At 50.3% G+C, this 25,546-nt stretch overlaps 3 non-coding genes across 3 annotated transcripts; 2 read left to right on the top strand and 1 right to left on the bottom strand.

Annotated features, from left to right (window-relative positions):
* On the top strand, positions 1 to 164 carry LOC133761373 (U1 spliceosomal RNA). The gene has a single exon (XR_009866170.1). It is a non-coding gene; the product is annotated as a U1 spliceosomal RNA (small nuclear RNA).
* Positions 165 to 17,901: 17,737 nt separating this feature from the next.
* On the bottom strand, positions 17,902 to 17,974 carry TRNAV-CAC (transfer RNA valine (anticodon CAC)). The gene has a single exon. It is a non-coding gene; the product is annotated as a tRNA-Val (tRNA).
* Positions 17,975 to 19,165: 1,191 nt separating this feature from the next.
* Positions 19,166 to 19,237, top strand: TRNAE-UUC (transfer RNA glutamic acid (anticodon UUC)). Its single transcript has one exon. It is a non-coding gene; the product is annotated as a tRNA-Glu (tRNA).
* Positions 19,238 to 25,546: the final 6,309 nt, after the last annotated feature.

Here is a 25,546-nt window from a genome sequence, read left to right as displayed (position 1 = left end):
ATACTTACCTGGCAGGGGAGACACCATGATCAGGCAGGTGGTTTTCCCAGGGCGAGGCTGTCCCATTGCACTGCGGGAGTGCTGATCCCTGCGATTTCCCCACATGCGGGAAACTCGACTGCAGAATTTGTGGTAGTGGGGGACTGCGTGCGCGCTCTCCCCTGGTTTTGGTCCGTAGAAATAGCAGGCGTTTAGGGGTGGCTGTTGGGCGCTCAGTGGGAATGGAGTTGTAGCTCCGCTAGGCTCAGTTGGGCTCACTGTTACATTTCTCCCACCTTGTATCTGCTCCCTTTGGGTTCCTAGAAAGTGCCAAAACCTTGCACTTTTACTTCTATTTCACCTTCTCATGGGTCACTACTCTGTACTTTTCCCTCTGGGGCTTGCTGGAATTTGCATCGCATTTCCAGCCCAGAGCAATGATCCAAGGTGGTGGCAGGGCCTGAAGAAGAGCAGTAGGCCCCTGGAAGACAATTATTCACGGGAGATCCTTAGACGTTTTAAAGGAAAATGCAAATAAACCGCCTCAAACAAGGAAACAAGGGCTGCTTCTCATGGAACAGCAACCTCAGTGGTGCTTAGGGTTTCAAAATCTACAGCTTCACCAGATTCTGTCCCTGTGATCCCATAGGGACATCCCAATGGGAGCCACTCCCTCCTGCTTTTCTATACACTTTCAAGACTCTTAACCTCAACCGATCCAGAAACAACTACTTTTTATGGATTGGCCTCCTACCCCAAAACTTACCCTGCTTAATATTATCTATCTCATCTCTTATCTATACCCACTGTAAGTGCAATATAAACAATATATAGGTTTTCCTTTTCTAATTTTTTTTTTTTTTTTTTTTTTTTTTTACGAAAATGGCTCTAAGGTCCAGTGGACTTAGTTCCAACAATCAGCCTTATTCCTGGGGGCTGGGGAACTTGGCCAAGGACCCAGTCCTTTTCTTGCTAAGGCTCAAAGAATCCTTGGTCTCAAGTGTTTTGGTCTAACAGTATCACTACAAATATGCTAAAACTAGAACAATAGCACCACCTCATAAAGACTTAAATCAGTGTACTTTAGCAAACTGGATCTTTGCTACCATAGTGCTTTCTTGTGTACACACACACACACACACACTGCTCCTTCCTACTTACATATCAGATCCGACATTTGCACTGACCTGATTATTCAACCAAAAAAAAAAAAAAAAGACAACACTTGAGCCATCTTGTAGTCCTCAATTTCCTGTCCCATTTATCTCCCTATCTTTCTACTTCTCCTCCTCAGATTCTTATTTATTCTTGTCCTCCTGGAGGGTGTCCTCTTTCAAGTCCAGGGCCTTGTCTAACAGGCACAAGGGAAAAACTGAGAATTGTGTTGATATGGACAGTATTACTGCTGATCGAAATCAACTCAAATAATTGAACTTATTGTCTCTCCCAGGGTTTGTTGTGGTAAACGCCTTAGAAAAGTTCATCTTTCATATTTAGTTTTCCTCCAAAGAGAAACCTGAAGTGACAACTGCCAGAGGATGTAGATTAAGCTAAAATCTGAAGCTCTGGCATTCACCGTGGGATGAGGTGAAATAGCAGTAAAAGTTGCTGGGAGCCAGTTTCTAAGTGGGTAAAACAACCAAAGGGAAGTTATATCTCTGTTGAGTTTGCAGATGGAGTTTACAAAAGCTGGTTTGCTTCCTTTCTTTCCTTTTTAGAGATATTTATTTGAAAGTCAGCATTACAAAAGGAGAGGGATCTTCCATCCACTGGTTCACTCCCTAATGGCGACAACAGCCAGGGCTGGGCCAAGCCAAAGCCAGGAGCCAGAAGCCAGGAGCTTCTTCCACATCTCCCATGGGTTAACAGGGACCAAAGCACTGGGTCATCTTGTGCTGTTTTTCCCAGGCCATTAGCAGGGAGTTGGATCAGAAGTGGAGCAGCCAGGATGGGTCAGGCACCCTTATGGGATGCCAACATTGCAGGCGGCGGCTTTATCAGTTAAACCAGAACTCATTCTTGAGAGAGATAAGGAACAGTTACAGGAGGGCAGTTGGCCTGCCAGTCTAGCCTTGAAATCATTTAACTACAAGATGTTCCCATGATCCCAAAAATATGTACTGTGACACGATTTCCCTTGTCATGTCCCCAGTGTCTGAAGTCTCCCCAGGTTTACAGATCTAAAGGAGTTTGGAAGAGCAGAGGATAAAAAAAGATATAAGCCTAGGTTCTTGCAAGTTTCACAGCATGGAAAGAAGACTTCTTGGTTGCCAATCCTTTGACTTTTTTTTTTTTTCAAGATTTGTTTATTGAGGCCAGTGCTGTGGCATAGTGGATAAAGCTGCCACCTGCAGTGCCGGCATCTCATATGGGCACCAGTTCTAGTCCTGGCTGCTCCTCTTCCAATCCAGCTCTCTGCTATGGGCTGGAAAAATGGTAGAAGATGGCTCATGTCCTTGGTTCCATGCATGCATGTGGGAGACCTGGAAGAAGCTCCTGGCTCTCCGGACTAGGATGAGTTCAGCTCCAGCCATGGCGGCCATCTGGGGAGTGAACCAGCAGATGGAAGACTTTCTCTCTCTCTCTCTCTCTCTCTCTCTCTCTCTCTCTCTCTCCCTCTCTCTCTCTCTTCCTCTCTCTGTAATTCTGCCTTTCAAAAGATTTATTTTTATTTATTTTGAAAGGAAGAGTTACAGAGAGGCAGAGGCAGAGAGAGGGTTCACTCCCCAGATGGCCCCAATGGCCTGAGCTGCACCAAGCTGAAGCCAGGAGCCAGGAGCCTCCTTTAGGTCTCGCATATGGGTGCAGAGGCCCAAGCACTTGGACCATCTTCTAATGCTTTCCCAGGCCATAGCAGATTGCTGGATTAGAAGTGGAGCAGCCAGGACTTGAGCCAGTGCCCACCAGTATTGGCTTCTCTTGCAAGAAAACACTTCTGCTCCTGCGAGGTGGATGGCCCTCAGGCACGCGGGACGAAATGCTGCAGTTTAATTTTAGGCAAGGGAGTCTCCATTGACACGTGGGGACAGACTGCTGGGATGGCTGCGGTTTCTGCTTAGGTGACCCAGAGGTGCTTAGGAATATCCTTGACGCCCTCGTATTGAGGCCCAGCTGCCGAGGACCCGGGAGAATGTCACCAAGTGGACCCCATGAAGGCCTTCTGACTACTTCTCCTGAGGGTGAAGTAACACCTTGACAGTAGGGACTCCATTTTGGAGCACTTGAGACTCCATTTTGGGAAGGTGCCCCCCACCCCACACTGTGAGACTCTGATCTGAAACTGTGATCTAAAACAGTTGAACAATAGCAGTCCACTACATCACTCTTGTCAGAGCACAGAAACCCCCTAGCATGATCGCTCAAGCTTGGAAGTGGATAGGCTCCACCTGGGTTAATGATAAAAATGTAGTTTGTCTATGTCCTACATATGATTAAAACCAATACCTGCATTAATGTCAAGATTATAATTGGAATTGTTAAGATTGTAACTGGTATTGTCGAGATTTTAATTGATACTAGTTTCGCATAGGTTTTAGGTCAGCTTGACCCTGGTAACCATGTATTCCCCCTTGTTCCTGGCAACCATGAATTCCTCTCCCATTTTGTGGTTTTTGCCTTTATAAACCCTGTTGCTTTGGGCTTCAGGGTCGAGAGTTCTTTAGGGCATGAGCCCACTCTCCACCGCCGGCAAATAAAGGACCATCGAATTTTATCAATGTGTGGAGCTCCTTGGCACTCACTCAGGTACAACAAGGGGACTTCTGGCTACCTCCCTTCTCACGGATGTAGACGCTTCCAGTTTGGGCTGCATTGAAACCAACATTTCACTGCCCCCATCCTCAATAGAGGCTGCCCCTTTTCTTCCTATTTAATGACTTCAGGCCTTATTCCAGCTTACTTTCTATGTAAGCTGCGTGACTACCTGTCCAGGTGACTCGGTGAAAGCTTTTCACTGAAAAGGCAAGCATTTCCAGCCACACCAGTCAATGCTTCCTTTCAACCTACCTAAAATGTGTATAGTTCTTTGTCTGTCGGGTATAGGAGAAAAGAACATGAGGATATGTTGAGTGAAGAAAAAAACAGAAACAATCTAATATTTTGTATCACTCAGTTGAGATGGCAAACATGTTTGTTTATGAATAATCTGAAAGTAAAATACAGTTAGGAAGGAAACCACCTTCCACTCAAAACGGTGACTAACTTAAGCCTGCCTCCCCACACATACATGTTTGTAAGGCAAAACTGTAGTAAAAATGATCAACTATCAAAAATCCCAAATGTCGCAGCCACTCTGGCCGATGTTGCCCTTGCCTCCAAGGAAATGCTCCGAAGGCCGACGCCTCCCCGTTTTCTCCAAATTGCGAGCACCCACGCCACCCGCAGAGCCCTGCCAGTGGCGTTCGTGGCGGCGGCGGAGCCCCGGCTTCGCCCGAGGCGGCCTCACCACTCACCTGGAGCCCTGCGTCCGTCCGCGAGGCGGCGGCGCTGGGAGCCGGAGCCCGACAGTGGACGAGGCTGCCGGGAGGGGGCGCCAGCGGGGAGGCGCCCAGCTGCAGAAGCCGGGCGCCGGCACCTCCACATTCCGACCTCGTCAGGGTCCCCGAGTTGCAGGGACCTGGACGGGCTGGAAGGAAAACCCCTAGGAGTTTCTGCCCTCAGATCTTTTCCCTGCAGCCTCCTGCGCCTGCGGTCTTCCGGCCTTGGACGCTCCGTTCTCGCATATCCTCGGGCCGAACCCCTCCCTGACGCTGGTGTTTCCCAAGTCCAGCCTGTCAGGGATTCGTGCTTTCCTCGGTCGAGGGTGGACCTCTGACTACACAATTCCCTCCTTGTCGCGATCTCGGAATTCCAGCCAAGGCTCTGATGGAGGCGGGGGAGAACAATTCTCCGCACGACCCTCGGCTGGCTCGGACACTTGCTCTCGGGGTCGTGGGGCTGGGCCGCCGGCCAGCTTTTTCTCTGAATCTGTCCCTCTTCTGGGTCTGCTCTCTGGGGCCAGGAAGGACGGGTTCCCTGAGCGAGGTCAGGAGCCTGGCACCCTTCCCTTTCCGTGCGTCGAGATGAACCAGGGAGCGCTTTATGAGGTTTGCCCCAGCAGTGCAGCCCCCCCGACAGTGCCCCTCCTGCTCCTGCTCCCTTTGTCCTGTGCACGAGGACCCCCAGAGGACGTAGACGCGACAGAGAGGCGGCGAGTCCTCTCCCCCGAGTGGACAAGGCGGGCGGGACATCTCACGGAAGTTCCTGCCCTGAAGTCCGTCTCTTGGGGGGCTCGGCCTGCAGTCGCCGCTGAGGATGACCTAGTACTCCACTCACGTCCAGGTCTCCGGTTAGGGCCAACAGAGCGGGTGCAGCGCCACGGCCAGGGGCCCCGGGGAGCCTCCGGCCCGCGCCTTCCCCGGCGTGGGCGCCCAGGAGCCTCGCGGCCGAAGGAGACGCGCTGGCCGCTTGCCGGAAGAGCAGCGGCTGCTGGAGAGGACGGCTCGTCCTCCCCAGACTTTCCCAGTTTTCCGTGTGAAGGAGACCAGCGGGGCAGGCGGAGAGCGGCGGCAGCGCGCCGCGGGGAGCGAAGGCACGGGCGTCCTTACGCAGAAGAACCTCTTCCCAGCTGCCTGGCCTTTGCTGTGAGGCGCACGCGAGGTCCAGGCCTTCGGTGAAAACGGCCGTGGTCTCCGTGGGTCCCAAGTTAAAATGCGCACTGCGTGACCCCTGGGACGGGAAAGTTCCCCAAAGCCCAGAAAACGCGTTCGGGAGTTGCGGAGGATAAAACGAAGCCGTCCCTCACAAGGAGTCCCCAGACTGACACCGGAGCAACGGTGAAATCGGCGCGGGCCGCTGCACCCGGGTCTAACCCGCGTCAGTCGCGGCTCGTGGCGCCCAAGCGTGGCTTGACCTGGCTTGATGTCCCGTGCGTTAAGACAGCCGACGCCCTGGGACGCTGCCACCGTGCCGACTAAAACCCGGGGTCGCCATTCCACGACCGGATTTGGGTCGCGTCGAAGGGAGTAAGCGACTGCGGCAGGAAGCCGAGGGGTCTCTGTGCCGGGAGGACGAAGCGCAGACGCCGGGGAGGGCGCGGGGAGGAAGGGTTGGCGGCTCCCGGTGGGCCCGAGGCGGCCGTCATCTGCAGAGAGCCCAGCGCGCTGACGGCCGGCGGCGAGGCAAAGGCCACCGGGGCGCCGCGCGCAGCCCCGCCCGAGGGGGCGCGTCCACGAGCCTGGCCCCGCCGCCCCTGACCCGCCCGCGGGATCCTGCTGCTTCTGGGGCTGCAAAGTCAGCGGGGAAGAAGAATGGCCCCCAGCGCTCCGTCTGGACCCGGAAACCCTGTGTGAGATGCGGGATCCCAAAGCCAAGAGTGGGGCCTCCAAGGGACCCTAAGCCGGGACCCATCCGGAGCTGCAGGCTCCTTGCCCAGGAATCAGGGGTGGTTCCCCGGATGTCTTGTTTTTTGTTTTTGTTTTCTTGAGTTTGGAAATGCAGTTGACCTTTGTAGATTAGAAAGTGTTGATAATTGAAGATGACAGATGTCAGGTTTTCTGAGGCATATCCTAAAGCCCTCTCACTTTCTGGTTTCCGGAGTGTAATGGTTATCACGTTTGCCTCACACGTGAAAGGTCCCTGGTTCGAAAGGGCAGAAACACAGGAGCAGTGATTTTCCCGGACGTGTTAGGCATTTTGTCGTGGTCTGGGAACAAACCGAAAACCAGCCGATCCTGTAGCACAGGTGCTGGTGTTACTTACTTGATGTCTATCACCTTCAGATTGGTTTGCTGGACCCCTAAGTCACCAGGATGAGGGCATTTCCATGTGGGGCCTGGGAGAGGTAATTAGACTTAGAAGAGGAATAAGATGGTGGTCCGCAAGTTAGGAAGAGTACCCTGCCCAGGGAACCAAATCAGCTGGCACTTTGCTAGTGGCAGCCTGCGTTAAAATAGTTCACAAGGGATTCAATGACAGGACTCTGGAAAGTTCATCATCTCCTTAGTTTCTTATGTCACGTAGGTCATTGTCCCTGAATGTGAGTGCTGGCAAGAGATACTAGAATGATGAGCATGTAGGAAGCAGGAGGCAGATGAGGTGTTAATGACCTAACTGATGAAAACAGGGATACTACACGGATTCAGGCTGCAGTTGTGTCCAGATGTCAGATGTGGACGGTTCACACAGGGTCCAGTGTGGAAGTGGATGGCATGGAACAGACTGGCTGAAGGGAAGCCAAGTTTTCATCTGCTTTTATTAGTGGAAGTAAGAGATGATTGGTGGAAAGTAGTTCAAAAAGTGGCAGTAAACTTGTATTCAATAAACTTATGCCCTTTTTACATTAAGCTGGAAGCAAATTACGTTATGAGAATGAGAAAGTGTGTCCAAAGAGTACAGCAAGATTTGGCTTGGCAGTAAGTAAATGTACTAATCAGGGGGACACATAGATTGTAGTGACCAATTCAAGCCCTCAGGTGATACCCTGCTCTTCAGGAGATGCTGCTCTTGGGTCTGATCATAGAGTGTTGCCGTGCGCAGTGATGTCGTGATGCTGACAGGAACTGTCTGCTGTGCTGAGCGGTAGCATTTGACCTGATGCACAGATTTAGCATAGACTCTAAGATGCATGCAACATTGACCTGAGAACTGGAAGTTGAGAGTAGGAGGTGCAGGTTTGTGGGAATAAATATAGATGTTGTTGGCATATAGAGGTGGTATTTGAAGGTGTACTGGCGAGACCTGCTGTGTGTCTTTGACAGAGGACAAATAAAACCAAGGCTGTGCAAGCTCAAAGTGAAGGTTGATTCCCTTGCTGAACCCTAAGTTCTGACCCAGCATGGACCTTGCATGGCCTCCCAGTGAGAGAAGCACGATCCCCTGTCACGGCTCCTGTCCTCCAAAGGCCAGCAGGACTCCCAGACCTGACTTGGGGAACAACGACTCTCCAGGTTCTTCTCCTCAGCTTCCTTTCCCCAGGGAGAACTGGGGACAGAACTCTCAACTATTTGAACTTCATCAAAAGACCAATATGTTAACATTTCAACCATCAACATTTCTTTAAAATAGCCACGTCCACACCTAGCTGATAAATTAAAGCATACTAATTGAGGAAATTGGATATTCCCAAATAAATCAACATTGACCTCAAGAGTTGTTGCTCTTTTTATATCACACATCCCTTCAAATGCTTTAAACATCTTATAAAGTAGACAGCATGCTATTATCATAAGATTGGTTATTACTTTTACAAAAAATAAATAAATAAAACCCTAAAAAGTACAATTCCATGAACCAAAGATTACTTCTTCATTTCTGTTTGTTGAGAACTTTACTTACCTAACGCTACCAGTTAGGTCACCTTCTAAGAACCACTAAGGCAACACTTTGAAGTTGACCGTTGGAGACAGCAGTAGAAACAAGCAACCTGAATGAATTTCTGATGTTTCACAATGGAGATCTGCCATACAATTGCAAAGAACCTTTTTTGAGTTGCTTCAGGTAAAGTTAGACATTTTGATATTGACAGTTTTGTGAAAATCTTCTATGAAAAGACTTCTGTATGGGTGCGTTTGTTAGCTTTTAATCAACACTACGATAAACCTCTTTTGCAACAATGGCTGTATTTGGGGCATACTCTCAGTAGTTACTACTTTGCATTACAAGTTACAGGTGCATTGGTGGTTCAGTGGTAGAGTTCTTGACTCCCACGCGGGAGATCTGGGTTCGATTCCTGGCCAATGCAGGTTTGCTTTTTGCGGTTCCGGGATCTTTACACTTCTCTGCAAAATTACACTGCACAGGCCACTGTTAGGATCCTTGATCTAGGCAACCCTGTCCTGATGACACGTCCCACCTGAAGCAGAAACACGATCTGAGTAGAATCTCAAAGTTACTGTGCTCAACAAGAGTGTAGGAGAGTTTTTGCGCTTTGGAATGTTGGTTCTTGGAGCCACTGCCACTACCACCTAGGCTCCTGGACGGTCCCTGAAAACTTCAAGAACACCCAGGTCCTGGATCACGGACTGGACCTTGGGCTGAGTGCTGAGCCGCCTCCCTGTGGAAGGAGAGGAGCCGCAGAGCCGGCGAGAGCACCTGGGGGCCTGGGGCACAGACACCGTGAACCAGATTTCTTGTCCTGGGCCACCATCTCTGCCTCCGTAAGTTCAGACGCTGTTCTGAGAAGGGGTCCACGTCCCCCGCAGTGTGTGCGTCAACAGGTGTTGGCCTGAAAATTACATCTTTAATAAAAGAAAAAAAAAGTGTTTATCTTTTTTTGACAGGCAGAGTGGACAGTGAGAGAGAGAGACAGAGAGAAAGGTCTTCCTTTTTGCTGTTGGTTTACCCTCCAATGGCCGCCGCGGCTGGCGCGCTGCAGCCTGCGCATCGCGCTGATCCGATGGCAGGAGCCAGGTGCTTCTCCTGGTCTCCCATGGGGGGCAGGGCCCAAGCACTTGGGCCATCCTCCACTGCACTCCCTGGCCACAGCAGAGAGCTGGCCTGGAAGAGGGGCAACCAGGACAGAATCCGGTGCCCCGACCGGGACTAGAACCCGGTGTGCCGGCCCCCTGGGACTAGAACCCGGTGTGCCGGTGCCGCAAGGCAGAGGATTAGCCTAGTGAGCCGCGGCGCCGGCCCAAAGTGTTTATCTTTAAACAACAGTCAAATGTTGAGGAAGAACATGTAGACCTCCTGACCGAAGATAAGCGACCTAAAATTTCCTTTCTCTTCCCTGAAAGAACCTCTATCCCCTGTCGCCTGAGAGCTGAGATTGGGGAAACCACACATCCTGAGAAGAGGGGCTGAGTAACAAAGCAAACTGAATTCCCAACTGGTGAGGCCAAGGCAACTTAGGCTGGCTGACAAGGTCACAGCAGAAGGTGTCTCAGCAAGGCGTGAGAATGACTGCTGTGGTCCTCTTGGTGGTTTTAGGTTTGATGAGAGCTACACTCTGCATAAGAAAGCCAGAGCTTCCTGGTGGTGCTGCTAACGATTGCTGTATTTCTAATTTTAGGGAAGAGCACCTAGTCTCATAATCCCCAAAATGTCCATTGCTTGGTAGGATGTTAATCAAGTCAAATGTCAGTGTAGGAGAAGGGGTTGATGCTTTACGCAAGGTTGAACTGTTTGTGGGAAAGAAGTAAAAGGCAACAGGCTCCCTGGTGTATACTTCCCACTAAAACAAAGATAAATGTTATGGAAGCTTTAATTCAATATGTGCTACAAATACAACAATGGTTAGGATGTCAAACTGTGGAATAGATCTAAGTGAACCTTTAGATAAGTGCAATAAAGAAAATAAAGCGTTACAGAGAGAACTACAAAAGAGGGGATACATTTTAAAAAGGGCCTGCTTTGAACTTGGGGCTTCTGGTAAAGAGTAGATTAGGAAGGTACTATTCTAGCTTGTGTAGCCAATTTCTGCATAGCTTGACAGCGCTCCAGGCCTTGGCTTGTGTGGGCAGCCCATTGTCTCGCACCTGTCTGTGATTGTATCCCATGCTCTAAATATGCCCCCTGAAAATCAAAGAAACTGTAACTAGATGTAGACATAGAATCTAGAGGCACCATAAAATACAAGGTCAGTGGTTCTAAGAAAATGGACAACAGACTTGCCATTGTAAGAAGAAAGAATCAATCATATGTGATTTATGCTATGAAAATAAAGTCTGGTGCCTGAAAGCTAGAGCCATGCCTTCAGCCTTGCTGTGAGTGTGTCTCTCATTTCTTCCTGTGCCAATGCCTCTCACACCCTCAGGAAATGCTGGACCGGCTGGAGCTGGACTCCAGCACCCAACTTGCACGGTGTCCACTATGAAGTGAGGGAGTTGATTGAGAAGGGCTGGAATCGTGGGAAATGAAAGTGGTACATATGAGAAAAGCAGGATGAAGGTGCAGGTGTCAAAGCTCTACATGTTGCTGTGTCCTCCTTGGCAGTAAAGGAGCCTTTCAACACGCATTGGAGGAGATTCACTCAACTCTGCCTGGGGAGCCTTCAGTGCTCTCCTCTGAGGTAATGGCCTCAGAATAGAATATTGAGTCCTCATGGACTCACCCACACTTGTCTTCTAAACCCCTGAGGAGGTGCAGTATATTCCAAAAGAGCTACGTGACTCTTCCAAATTACAAAGACACAGGAGATATATGTGGAAATTGATATTAAGGGTATAGGATAATAGTGAAGAAAACTTAACATTGGATGGATGGACTTCCAGAATGCCTTACTCACAGTTGTGGTGAGAATGGCGTGGCTTCTGGTCAAGGAACTCACTCTGTAGCAAATGAGTTGCAGCCGTGGGCCTACGCTCATGGAAGTCATTGATTTCACCACATTCTCTCACATCCTGAAGCCTCTGGTCTGATTAGAACAGTGGAATGACCTCTTGAAGCCTCAGCTGCTATGCCAGCTATGTGGGACAAGGTTCTCCAGGCAACCCTTCACTAGGCAGTGCTGTTTCTCCCATAGCCAGGATTCACAGGTCCAGGGACCAAGGAGTGGAAATGGAAGTGGCACCACTCATTATTACCGCTAGTAATACATCAGCAAAATTTGGCTTTCTCCACCTTTGCCTTCATGTTCTACTGGTCTGGAAGTCTTAGCTCAAAAGGGAGGAATGTACCCATCAACAGACAATGGTTCTATCGAACATTAAGACTGCCACTCAGCCACTTTGGGCGTCTCATGCCGCTGAATCCACAAGCCAAAAAGGAAGCTACCGTGCTGGCTAGGTTGATGGACCCTGATTGCCAAGGGCAAGTTGAACTGCTTCTCCATCCATGGTGGAGGCAAGGAAGAGTTATGTCTAAACACAGGAGATCCCTTGGGCATCTCTTAGAGCAACCGTGTCCTGAGAAAAGTCAGTGGAAAACCAAACCAATTCAGTTCAGACAGGATTGTTAATGATCCAGATACTTTAGGAATGAAGGTTCATGTAGGCCCCCCCCACACACACACACCAGGTAAATAACAAAGACCAGCTGAGGTGCTTGCAGAGAGCAAAGGAACATGGAACAGAGTGAAAGAAGGCAGTTAAAATACCAGACTTGTATGAGACCAGTTGCAGAAACAAGCATGTAATAGTTACAAGTATTTCTTCCTTCCTTTCTCTCTCTCTCTCTTTCTCTCTTCCTCTCACTCCCCGTTAGTCTCTCTTGCTCATCTCCTTACTCCTATCACATAGGATGTATCAAGTTAAGAGTAGCATTGAAGATCAGGATGGTAATGGGAAGAATAGCCTCTTGGTTTGTGGATAGTGATGGTTTTCTGATGTTAGGCACAAGTGAAAAGAGGCCATGGTCTTTATGTGGAGCATGCTTATAGAGATGCTTCTGAATGGCAAGTTGACAAAGATGCACTAAGATTGTACTATTTGGTGGACAAGACACCCAGGATAGGAGGTTGTTGTCTTCTTTTAAGTAACATATTTGTAACAATGACCACAAACGCACTAACCCTCCTTTTAAAAGTAAAGCTTGGCTACTCCCTGGGTGGGCTGGAAGCACCAACCTTTCAGTTAACAGCCGAACGTGCTAACCGGTTGCGCCACAGAGACACGGGAAGTACCATGTTTCCGGTTTCAGAATACACTAGGCATTCACTGTGAAAGCCTAGGTTTTTCCTCCCTTCTGCAAGATAACTGCGAACTCCAAGCTTCGGGAGTGTTTGGGACCCTGTCGCGTGCGTCCCCTTAGAAACCCTCACACCAGAAGGGCTGCCGAGTGGCCTTGGCCCCGCCTTAGCCCCCGCCTGCTTCGGAAACAGCGCCCCAGGGACGCCCGAATGCGCGACCCAGCGCGGGAGCCGTGCTGGGGCCTACGAGGTCCGAGCGCGCCCGTGGGAACCGTGCCGGCGCTTCCCGCTCCGCCCGGCTGCGCTCGGCAGAGTCCGTGAGGTCGGTGCGACTGGTGCGGGTGAGTGACCGCGCCAAAAGCAGACACTGGAAAAGAGCCCAAGAAAGCAGAGGCGTCGCTGAGACAATTGAGACCTCCCAGGAGGCCTGCCTGCGGGGAAGCACCGGCCAGATCCCAGGGGTGGGAATCGTGACTGTGTGGAAGAAGAGGGAGGAAGAAGCGGAGACGCGCATGGGAGAGAAACGCTCAAGGATCTCTACACGTCCAAGAAGGAGGCAGCGAAGAGAGTATGTTGCTTTGTTTTTGAAGTCTCAGAATGATAGGCGGCATAATGGTTGCCAGCAAGCTTCGCCAGCCTGGAGGTCTGCCATTCGAGCCCGGGACACCGCGACGCCTTCCAGCCACAGCTAGCAATGGGACCGGTGTCGCTAGGCTTCGACTCCTGCAGCCACCGGCGCAGAGGGAGCTCCCAGTTCGGGAGAGATCCGAAGAGGAGTAAACCTCACCGTGCACAAACCCGCAGCTGGCCACGTCAAAGAAGGAAACTTGGACGTGCTCTTTGTCAGAACTCGACGGGGAATACCCGCAACAGTGAACTGCTGCCTCGCAGGGACCCCGCGGCAGGAGCTTCCACCAATGACATAATGTGGTCTTAGTAGCCGTTCTCCCCGGAGAGGTGTTTTGTTTTTTTTTTTTGTTTTTTTTTTTTTAATGCTTTTATTTAGTGCGAAAGGTGCATAAGAGCTTTTTTTAAGGGAGATAAATCTGGGTTCATACCGCGCGCAAGGAACCAGCCTCGTGGAGGAGCATCTAGCCCAGGAAGCCTAGGGCGTGTGGCCTGAAGGCCATGTGCCCTGGAGGCTCAGGGCTATAGCAAGCCCCCTCCTGGGAAGAGGCCAGGGAAGAAGAGAAGGGGCCAGGACACACCACTTCCCAGGCTTTTAACCCACTTCCAAAGGGGAGTGGTTAATTGACCTGATTGGCTGGTGGGCACCCAGGAGTGGCCAGGTAGGGGCATGAGGTCACACAGGGGCTTGGAGAAGGTATCAGGTAGGGTGTGAGGTCACACAGGGGTGTGGCGAAGGCGTGGTCTTCCAGCTCACAAACCTAATGGATTTTAACCTATATGCCTGCCTACTTCTTTCCCCCCTCAGAGACTCCATCCCTTTAATCCTAAGGGGAGTGGATGGACTTTGAATCATGTCTTCTGTAACTGCTTCCTGCTTATTAAGGAGCGTAGCGCAGGCCCTGGCCTATCCAGGGTCTGGAAGTCTCTGTCGATCCTATCTAACAAATTTGCTTTGTGAGCTGGAGCAGTCTCAGTCATTGCCAAGGTCTGTGTCCCCTGCACGGTCAGTTACTCCCAGGAGTCGAGTTCTGAAACATAAGTTGTTAATTAGTATAAGCAAAACTGGAGCAAAACCAATTGTAGGTGGGGTGCCCCTTTAGATGAAAACCACATATCTTACAGATTCCCAGATAGTGGGTAGTGGTAGGCTATCCTTATGTAGATTATAAACCCATTTAGCTTGAGTATAGAGAATTACAATAGAATAAAGCATTAGGTAGCTTTATCGTCAATAACAGTTCCCAGAGATGATTAAGACAGGCAGGTACAGCATGTTTGCCTTAAGGAGACAAGGGCAAAAGTTTTTACTTATCCCTTTTGCTTTGCAGTACTTAAGGCTTCTGGTTGGCTTATAGGAACAGTCAGTCATGTCCTTCACATTCACCTGTGAAGACTTAAGAGGTAGAAGTTTAGTCCTAATTTCATGGAGGTGGTCGTGCTCAATAGCACCTGGTAAGGTCCCTTTCATTTACGCTGAAACTGATCTGAAGAGGACCTTAAGAGTGGCTTGCTCAGGAATTTCTAATGTTGGAGTTCTTGTCACAAACTCCTTGATTCCTTGGAACACCTTTGCAGCTCCCCTGGCCAGCACAGTGTCTGTTTCAGAGGCTTTTAAGCACACACTAGGCTTAGAATCCAGATCCTGGGATCCATAGCAACTTTTGTAGCTACCCTTTTCAGTACAAAGTGTGCATCAGGGCCTCTTTAAAGCTACATAGAAAAGCTTGGAATCTGAATTTTGGCATTCAAATTCCATAGAATCCTGTCATCAGCAATTCCCAATACCGGAGCTTTAGTTAGAAGCTCCTTAGTTCTCTGGAGCAACGTGTGCAGCTACCCTTTTCAGTACGGAGACTGCATCAGGGAGTCTTTAGAGCTACACGCAAAAGCTCGGGATCCAAAACTTGGAGTCCCAAGTCCACAGAATTTTGCCATTTTGAGAACTCTCCTCGGCTGTCTTTTAGTATCTAACCCTATGTTAAAACATACGAGCTAGGAATTCCACAAGATTTTACATTTGAGACACCTAATAAACTTTAAAGAAATACCTAAACACACAGGCAATGGAGTTTGACACTTAGACATAACTAGAACTTAGGATGCATAATATCACAATAGAACAAAGCAAATCTTTGGGATCAAGTTTTACCATTAATGTTAATACTGTAGTTCTCTTGAGAACAGAGATCCTACATGGGAAGTTAGTACACAGTGACTCCTGTTGTTAATTTAACAATTAACCCTCTTACATGTGACGTCAGTGATCACCCGAGGCCCTTGACATGAGCTGCCTAGGCCATGGAAGCCTTCTGAGTTCTGCAAACGCCATCAGTATTCAGACAGGGCCATACGCAAAGTGGGAGTTCTCTCCTCCCTCCGGAGAAAAGTACATCCTTCTCTGATGGCCACTCTTATCCACTGGGGTCTCACCCAGGGAGATGGGAGAGCTATTTCAAATAGCAGTCAGACTTCTTTTTTTTTTTTTTTTAACACAAAGCCAGATTGAGTGGAATGAGTTTAGAATAAAATGAGTTGAATGAGATTAGAATAAAAAGCCAAATAAAAAGCCGTGGTCCAGACTGGCTTGTCTCCACTCCCTGTATCCTAGTTTTTATGGGAACAATAAATTATTGCACTACAGTACACATTGTAAATTACTGCACTACGGTACAGTACTCTGTAAAAAGAAGTAATTAGTGCAATGTGTTTAATTTTGTAGATGCAGTCAGCATCCAGTTCAAGTTATAGAAGATTACTATGATTCAAGAAAGGTGTGTGAAGCCCCTTTCCAAGCCAACCCTTCCCTCTCTCTCTCTTAGTAAATCACTATTCTGAGTCTTAATTCAAGAACTCACAATTGCTTTTTTAAATTCATGTCAATGATTGTACAAGGGTACTCAAAAAGATTGTGAAAATGGAAGTCAAAGGTAAGTTTCCTTTGCTGTAATTTTTTTTTTAAATCCATGCATATGATCAGTATTCAGAAAGTTCCAAAAATATCATATCATGAAAAAAAATGCTTGGATTTTAAAATTTTTTTCACCAAAACAAATGTTTAAATTTCATGCCCTTGTGTACTTTTTTTGTACCTGGCTTCTCCCCACTCCTGGGAAATTATGCCCATTATGTTCATGAGATATATCCAAGTTATGTGTATCATTTCTAAATTTTGGTCCCAAAGTTTCCTGAGCTTTTGATGGAAGAAAAAGTAGGAAAGTCACTGAACCCCATATGGAATGCTGGTCTTCCATGGCTGAAATAAATATCTTCCTAGGGATTTGTTTCTTAAACTCCAAATATTGCTCTGGATTAATTTAAAAATCTCTTTTCAGTTAAGTTTTCTGCCAGTACCATGTATTCAAAGCAATCTAATTCGGTTTTCTATTCAGGGTAGACATGCATAGCATCTCTGTACTATAATATATGTGGCTAGCCCATAATTGTAGGCATCTAACCCCCCTCCAAGTTTGCAAAATGACTGAGCAATAGTAAAATGGCTGTATCCATGCAATTATTTCTCCTGCTTTCCTTTATTTCTTCAGAGATCTTGCTTTGGCTTCCACAGGAAGTGATTTGAAGACAATGCGTCTTCTCCTGCTGTACAATGGTCAGTGGGCATGCAGATAACTCATTCCATAGTATTCCTTGCCAGATGTCTGCTGGGGCTCTGCCCAGACCATCTGTCCATGTGAGATGCATCACTGGAGCCAAAGGAACCTGCACCCGACAGGCAGACCTGGGCCCTAGCGCTATTGGCCCATGATCCCTTGGTTCTTCTGTTTCTCCCATGAGCAGAAACAGAGCTCTTTACTCCTGCATGCTAAACCTGGGTCCTGGACCAAGGCTTTTGTTCTTTCTTTCATTGTTGCATCGTGATTTCTCCCACCAGGGGCATCGCTGGGGGTTTCTGAGTGTGATCTTTTCAAGTGAACTTCTGGGGTGATCTCTGTTAGGTGGTGATTGACAGAGATGCATTCTCTGTTTGATGGTGCGTGACAGGAAGACAAGTCTGGGAGTCTGTATTGATTGTCCATTACCCTGGAGAGGCTGGTATTTCCTGGCATTTGAGCCTGCAGCAGTGCGGAGCTGTTCACATCTCATCTTACCAGTGTGTGCTGAAGTTATTATGGGCCTATAGCTGTCAAGCAACAGCTTTTTTTTTTTTTTTAAGAATTATTTCTTTATTTGAAAGGCAGAGTTACAGAGACTTAGAGAGCAAGAGAGAGAAAAATCTTCCATCTGCTAATTTATCCCCTAAATGACCTCAAGAGCTGGGGCTGCGCCAGGCAGAGGATTGAGTCTCCAGTTCGTGTCCCGGCTGCTTCCCTGGATAGCAGCGGAGGATGGCCAAGTCCTTGGGCCCCTGCACCCACCTGGGGATTTGGAAAAAGCTCCTGGCACCTGGCTGTGGATTGTCTCAGCTTCAGCTGTGGAGGCCATTTGGGGAGTGAACCAGCAGAAGGAAGACTTCTCTCTGTGTTTCCATCTTTCTCTAACTCTGTATTTCAAATAAATAAGCAAATATTTAAAAGAAAAGAAGAGAAATATATATATATAGAGAGAAAGTGAGAGAGAAAGAAAGGAAAGAAAACCTGAAAGCATTTCCCTCTTGTAAATGTGGCAGGAGCGGGGTGACAATGGCCAGCACGGGAGAAGAGAAACGAGGTCTGGTTGATGTGAGCTGCGTGGACACAGCCATGTCTCCTCTTCACTCTGCTCTTATTCTCCTCACTTCAGGAAAAGAATCTTGTTTCCGCCCGGTTTCGAACCGGGGACCTTTCGCGTGTGAGGCGAACGTGATAACCACTACACTACGGAAACATACCACAGTGTTACCTGCTAAATATTTCCCCGAAAGCCATGCAGATGAAGCCTCGTGCCCGGGTTTCTTCATGAGACAATATCGTGCCTTTCTCGACCCCTTCCCGCCGCCATCGGTCACTTCCCCCATCCACAGAGGATAACAAACCCCGCGTTTCCACGAACACGTTAGGGTCCTGCGGGACAGAGGGGGCAGTGTCCGTTCCCCTGCGGGAGCAGCACGGGCGCCAGCCTCTGGAGAACCCGCACTCCCTGCGGCCCCGCACGCCCGCGCCTCGCCGCGCCCACGCACATCCCCGCAGGAGCCGCTGGGGCTCCTCCGCGGGCCGCCCCGGGAGCTGCCGGGTGCCCGCCGCTGCCACAGGAGCCGCGCAGCCAGGGCCCCGCCACGGTCCCTGGGCCCGGGGCAGGCCAGGCAGAGGCTGAAGGGGAGGACAGAGCCGACGAGGGCGCGCAAGGACAGCCCAGTGCCACTCCCGGGGGGCCCGAGGGACATGGGTCTGCTCGCCTTGGTCCGCGCCGCTTGCTTGAACTCCGTCACCACGAGGAAGGACCGGGTGACAGCAAGGCCCGTCCGCGAGCCACAGGAACACACGCGCTGCTGGCGGGTTAGATGTGGAGTCGAGGAACGCCTCGGCGTCAGAGCCCTGGTGTTTGGGATTGCTCTGAGCGTGGGGAGGATGGGGACCGAGCTCCAGCTGAGATGGAAACACTCAGGGGCGGCAGGGTTTGGGGGATGGGCTCGTGGTGGTCTCTGGGGACCCCAAGGCCTTGCTTGAGAGAGATTCCCTCGGGCGTCTGTGTCCCTGCTTGCGTGTGCGTTGTCGTGGGAGCTCGTAGCGGCTCACTCTCAGCTCCTCGTACCCTGGGCGCCTTCGGGTCTCCCTCCCGCCGGCCACCCCCGGGTGCCCTGGCGGCTGCGCACACCTCCCCGGAGGCCCGCTGTCTGCTCCCCGAGGCTGCCTGCTGTCTGAGCTCAGCCGGGACGCAAGGCTGCCTGCGGGGCGGGGCTCCTGGTGGGTCCCGTGCGGTTCGCCCTTTGGCGAGAATCTGGAGGGGGCGGCCTCCCAGGGCTTCCCGGAAGACGGGACGAGGCGCAGGTGTGGTAACATGGATTAGTTCTTCTCCGACGTGCGTGTCCAACGCAGCCGCTGCTGCGGGGGAAACACAGCAGGCAGCGCTTGCTGTGTGTCCCTGGTGGTCTAGTGGCTAGGATTCGGCGCTTTCACCGCCGCGGCCCGGGTTCGATTCCCGGTCAGGGAAGGGTCGTTTTATGCCCCCATGGTCTTCGCAACTCTCACTCTGGGCCTGCTGTTGTCATCGCCATTTCCCACTCAGGCCCCTGTCACTTGACAAGTCCCACAAGCAACCTACCCCAGGCTACACAACGATGTGGCTTAAACTCCGCCACTACAGTGCAGTAAGAAATGAGCTTTTGAAAGTGTGCAGGAAAATTTCACAGGAGTCTGTCAAGAGCCGGCTGACGCCCAGCATGGAAACTCTCTGTGGGCTCTGCGTGGCCTGTGGCGCTGCAGCCATCCAGCATTCACTGCTCCCAGCACAGGGAGATCACCATCTGCAGTGCACTCTCCTCCAAGGCCCCTCCCACACCAGGGTGTGGGGGAAGTGTCTTCCTGGTGCCTACCTGAACCAGCCTGCTAGCCTAGAGGTCTGGTAAGCCTGGGGCTTCCTGTGTTTCAAAGATGTCCAGCTTTATGGTGGATTGCCAAAGACAAGTCAGTGGACAGGAAAAGTTCAGCTTCAGGAAAAGAAATGCAAACAAGACTGAAGTTTGTGAAAATGCCCAGTGCAATCTGGGCACATGTCTCCGTCTGTGGGCTGCACTGAAACCTTTAGGACGGAAATCTGGGCGCTCAGGAGGACTTTCAACATCAGGAGTGAAGAGCCACCTCTCAACACTCTTTGCAAAGATTCTGTGACTGTTCCCTTGGGTTGTCTGGCAGTGACCTGTGTGACCCTGCTCTCCTACAGACCCTACAGACCTGCCTCCTGCATCACAGAATTTCTTGCCTGACCTATGTCAGTTGTCAGAGTGGGAGACCCAATGCAGTTTTCCTGTGCAATCCCAGGGACTTAGTGACATTTGATTCTGGAATGATTGATGGCCCTGGACTGGTGCTACCACTCTGCAGTATACAGGAGTGTACCTATGACGATGGGAGTTTAGGGGCCACCACTGCGCCATAGCGCGTAAAGCTGCTGCCTGCAGTGCTGGCATCCCATATGGGCACCATTCCAAGACCCTGCAGCTCCACTCCCAATCTAACTCTCTACTATGGCCTGGGAAAGCAGTGGAAGATGGCCCAAGTCCTTGGGCCCCTGCACCTGCATGGGAGACCTAGAAGAAGCCCTGGCTCCTCTCTTTAGATCGGTGCAGCTCTGGACATTGAGGCCAAATGGGAAGTGGACCAGTGGATTAAAGACCTCTCTCTCGCTCTCGCTCTCACTCTCTCGCTCTCTTTCACTCTGTGTGTGTGTGCAAATCACCGTGCCCTCCAAATAACAACACCTTTAAAAAGAAGGATAGACATTGCTGTTTCAAGCTGGAGAAAGAAAGTTTTAATTTCAACTTGTACAAAAAAGATAGGCAACAAAGTGTATGTAAAATGAAATTTATTTTCTGAGGTTTCTAAACCCTACCGTTCAAGTAAAATGAACCTAAGAGCTGGTAAACCATCTGCAGGGACTTTTTTCTGCCTGTTCCTGGACTCAAATCCTTGCTCTTTCCTGGCTGGAGTAGGGAGGGAAAAGGATGAGTGCCTTTGAGGATCCTCTCCTGATCTGGGCATTGGTGTCTTAGGGGCTATCCCATTTGCAGAAGAAGAGCTGGGATTTCTGCAAGCAAAGGGTCCATTGGTCCTGCCGTGTAATTTGGTTCTCAGAGATGGTGACTTCTTTGATTTAGACTTGCTTTGTTGTTTTATTTTCTCATCAATTGGAGAATTATTGCTGACTTAACTTTTGGTATTGAAATTAAACAAGTCATTTAATACTTCAGTTGTTACCTGAAATAGATAAATAAACAAACAAAACCAACTCATTAACAATCTTCTGTGTGGTCTTGCTGATAAGTGCCTGGGGCTGGGGCTGGAGCTGGGTGGAGATGGAGGCCAGGGGGAGCCCGACTGTGGGGAAGGGGAGAAGTTACAGGAGTGGACTACAGGCCAGAAGGAGATGGTGGCGCTAGCACATTCAAGGCAGAATCTCCTGAAGTGTGCTAGCTGCCGGTGGTGTGGGACATAGGGCCCCAGCACCTCCTGATGCCAAGAGCCCTGCTCCCAGCTGCTGCTGCAGGTGAGTTAGCCAGACCCCCACCAGCTCCTCCTCCTCGGCCTCAGTTTACCCTGCGTGCTGCCCCTGAGGAAAATAAAGGTCTTTGTCAGGCCCCAGGATGAGAGCTGTAGCTCAAACATGCACATTCACAGACTTGTTACAGCAAAGAGAAGACATTTGCGGGAAAACTCTCCTAAATCATCTCATAGGAGGGTGGGGCCACAGGGAGAGCCCTACAGTGTGAGAAGCACCAGGGTCCTTGGACAATAACAAGATTGTGAGAAGATCATGGTGACAAGGGGCTAAGGACTCAACCCACATGACCTAGAGGTCAAAAGCCTGAGCTGGACACCAACATGTCTTCTGCTACATCTCAGAATGTCAGGGAAGGCGGAGGGAGGGCTTCCACCTGGAGGAAGCTGGACAAGTTCTACAGGGAGAGCATGACTTTGGCTGGGACAGGAACACGCTTTGCCCGGTGAGTCTTGTCAGTGTTCTTGTACAGACAGAAGGCAGGGCTGGTGGAAAGAAGTGAGCAGAAGCAGAAAAAAGCAAATTGCCAAGCGAAGAGCAAGGCATAGATCTTGGCTGATGCCCCTGATCCCAGGGGAAAGCAACATTCTGCAAAGGTAATTTCTCCTTAGGGCGTCTCCAGGGATATCTTCAGTAAATAACCAAAAAGTTCTTTAATAAAAAGTGAGGTGGAGGATTAGCCTAGTGAGCCACGGTGCCAGCAATCCGGGTTCTTGCCCCGGTGGGGGCGCCGGTTCTGTCCCGGTTGCTCCTCTTCCAGTCCAGCTCTCTTGCTGTGGCCAGGGAAGGCAGTGGAGGATGGTCCAAGTGCTTGGGCCCTGCACCCGCATGGGAGACCAGGAGAAGCACCTGGCTTCTGGCTTCGGATCAGCACAGCACGCTGGCAGTAGCAGCCATTTTGGAGGTGGACCAATGGAAGAAAGACCTTTCTCTCTATCTCTATCTCTCTCTCACTGTCTAACTCTGCCTGTCAAAAAAAAAATTAAAAAAAAATGAAAAGTGGAAAAATGCTCATTTCTCATTCCTTAGGTGTTTCCCATCAACCCATCTTCTTAGGGAAGGATTTGGGGTTTGGTTTTGATTTGTTCCATCCGTTGTAGGGGAGGCAAATGCAAACCCAGAAGCTATTCCCTAAAAGTTTGGTTTCCTTGCTGTTGGTTTCTCTTTGGGAGAAGAAGACCTAAAAGCTCTCTGTGTAGTTTCTTTCATGAGAAGACTCATTGAAGGCAACATTTTCCAAGACCTCCCGCTGTGCCCTCACCACTTACCTCTGCACACAGGGTTCCTGCACACAGGGAGTCTCTGGTATTTTTCCTGAGGACCCTGTTTTCATCATACAGCTGCACAATGGAATCCAGGACCTGCCAGTAGAGGTTGGAGGTGCATCCTGTCCAGGAGAGAATTACAGTGAGGCAAGGTATTCACATTCGCTTAAGAGAAGGCTTCCTGCTAATTCCCTGAACTCCATGGCAGGGCCTGAGGGGCTGCACTGACAGGCTGACGGGGAACAAGCTTCATGGTCACCTGCTTCCCAGCTCCAGCACATTCACATCATTCTACACCCAGTGCTGCAACATGAGGAAGACTGGGCCGTGTGTGCGACCCGGTCAGTCTTGTTGGGGCCCAGCCAAGTGATGTGGCCTGGTGGCCTCAGCATGAGAGCAGTGGAAGGTGAGGGCTGAGGCAGAAGAACCCTAGGATCCACGAGGAGCCCTGGGAGCAAGGACCAAACCAGACATAGGAGGCTGATGAGAATGGCAGCGGGGGAGACTGCTGCCCGTGGGGCTTGGAGACCTGGGTTTTACTGAACCACACTCACATAAGCCGACAGATGCAGACCGTGCACAGAGTCAGAGGCACGAACACGGTTTGGAGGTCAGATGGCTATAAGTGGGAGGAAGAGCTTAGCATGGTCAGGTCTCTACCTAAGCCTATTTGGTTGCTTCCAGAATAGTAGTTACAGCACCGGTGCTCGCTCTCTCACCAGTCCATTTGTAAGTGGGTGAAGCAGGTCTACCACGCGCTTAGATTCTGTGAAGCTCTGGGCAGTGGCCTGCCCGTGGAAACACACCCACTGCCAGACTCAGGCCCCTTGGGCCCCCCTACCACTGTCTCTGTCCATGGTGCTGATGTGACGCTGCAGCCTCTGTCGCAGGCTGACATTGACCACCATGGTCTCCTTCAGGCGCTGCCGCAGTTTCTGGATCTCATCTTCTGCAGCCGTTCCTCCAGGGCATGAAATGAGGGAGGGGAGGAAGAACCTTTGTCACTATGGGACAGCCAGAGGCCGCCGTACAAGATCCCTGCCTCTCCCCACCCCTCTGCCTATGTCATGCTCTCATCAGGGAACACCAGTCCCCGGGTGGCTGTCAAGTGAATAAAGGGCAAGCGCTGAGCACACTCACAGGGCTGCCTCCACCCAGGGGCATGGGAGGTGGAGGAGAGCCAAAGAGGAGGAACAAAGACCCTACGGCCTCCAGGTAAGGCCAGACAGTTCCCGTGGAAGCTGTGGCCACCTCCTCGGTGTGACTTGCAGGAACTGGAAATACCTTCCTCTACTACATACCTCGCCCAGACCAGTTCAACACATGGTGAATACTTCCTCTGCAGCTCAGGGTGAAATGTGAAAGGGAAATGGGGATTCCTTCCTAGGAGGATGATGTGAGTAATAAAGGGCTCCTCCTTATACCTGCCACGTGAAGGAGAGGGAGAAAGAGGAGACTGATGGGGTTTATATTGCTATGCAAATAGCCCAGTGGGTCCTGAATGAATTAACACAGTCTCATTCTGCTGCCAAGAAAAGGATATAAGAAAATACTCCAGGAAAGCAAAGCTGGACATAAAGAAAGGGAAGACAAAGACTGAAGCTGTGTTCTAAACACACACCAGCGATGCTGCTGCCCAGAGGGCTCCTCTGTCCATGCAGGAGCTGCCCTGGCCCCTGGGGGTTTTTGGAAGGGGAGCATGCGGCTGGCACCACAGTTACCCATGACCTTTCTTTCATCAGACATGCAGGCTGTTGGTTTGGATGGCAGTGCAGCAATGGGAATAAACCACCCATGTTTTGGGGGAAAAATAAAAGAAACTCTGTGTTGCTGCACAAAGTGTGACATTGTGGCCATTTACCAAGACTTGGCAATGTCAGAGACCTGTCTTTAGGAAAATCACCTTTCAACTGTCACTCTGATGGGACCTTGGGAGGAGGCAAGGGGACAGGATGCCTGATAACTGAGCAAGGCTGGCAGTATTCCTACATGATTGGAAAATGCAGGGATACCATCCACGGACTATAATTATCAAGACCATTTCAGAGCACGGGGGGCTGGTGCTGTGCCATAGTGGGTAAAGCCACTGCCTGCAGTAGTGACATCCCATATGGGGGGAGGGTTTCTAGTCCCAGCTGCTCCACTTCCAATGCAGCTCTCTGCTGTGGCCTAGAAAAGCAGTAGAAGATGGCCCAAGTCCATGGACCCTGCACATGCATGTGACCCAAAAGAAGCTCCTGGTTCCTGGCTTCAGATCACATCAGCTCTGGCTGTTGTAGACATTGGGGGAATGAACTAGCAGACGGAAGACCTCTCTCTCTCTCTCTCTCTCTCTCTCTCTCTCTCTCTCTCTGCCCCTCTCTGCCAGAATGTAACTCTGCCTTTCAAATTAATAGATAACTCTTGAGAAAAAAAAAAGACCATCTCAGGAAAAGAGCTGTCCCATGAAAGGCAGGTTGTGTATATGGACTGTGGAGTTTGCTGAAACTTTCCCGTGCTCCCATCACTCTCCTCTATGGGCCACTGCGCGTGCATCAGATGCTCTATCCAGTGGTGGCAGGGTGGCTCAGGCGAGATGTCAACCAGGAACACTGAAAATCATCTGACCCACCCAGGACTGCACTTGACACCTGAGCCCAGCACTCTTTTCAGCCTATATGCCTTTTCAAGGAGAAGCTTCTAGGCCTGTCTACACAGATGCTACAGCTCAGTTCAGACAGAAGCGGTGAGCGTGCAGAAGGAAGAAGCTACTGGAAGGTTTTGAGCCGTACTTTATTTACAAGGGGAGCAGTCACAGCCTGGGTCCACAGCAGAGGTGGCTTCTTGTGCTTCAGACAGGACGATGTCACTGCTGGAAGGCTGAGCACAGTTGCGCTGGCCAGAAGGAGTCAGATACCGTTCATCCACCGCGTCCTCGGGCTCCACACTCCCTCCCTCCCCCTGGTGCTCTCTGTGGGGCCTGGTGGGAGAGGCAAGATGA

This window comes from Lepus europaeus, chromosome 5 (genome assembly GCF_033115175.1).
Source record: "Lepus europaeus isolate LE1 chromosome 5, mLepTim1.pri, whole genome shotgun sequence".
Taxonomy (NCBI): Eukaryota; Metazoa; Chordata; class Mammalia; order Lagomorpha; family Leporidae; genus Lepus; species Lepus europaeus.
The sequence above is the reverse complement of the archived record's forward strand: the minus strand, read 5'-3'. Positions and strand labels throughout refer to the sequence as shown.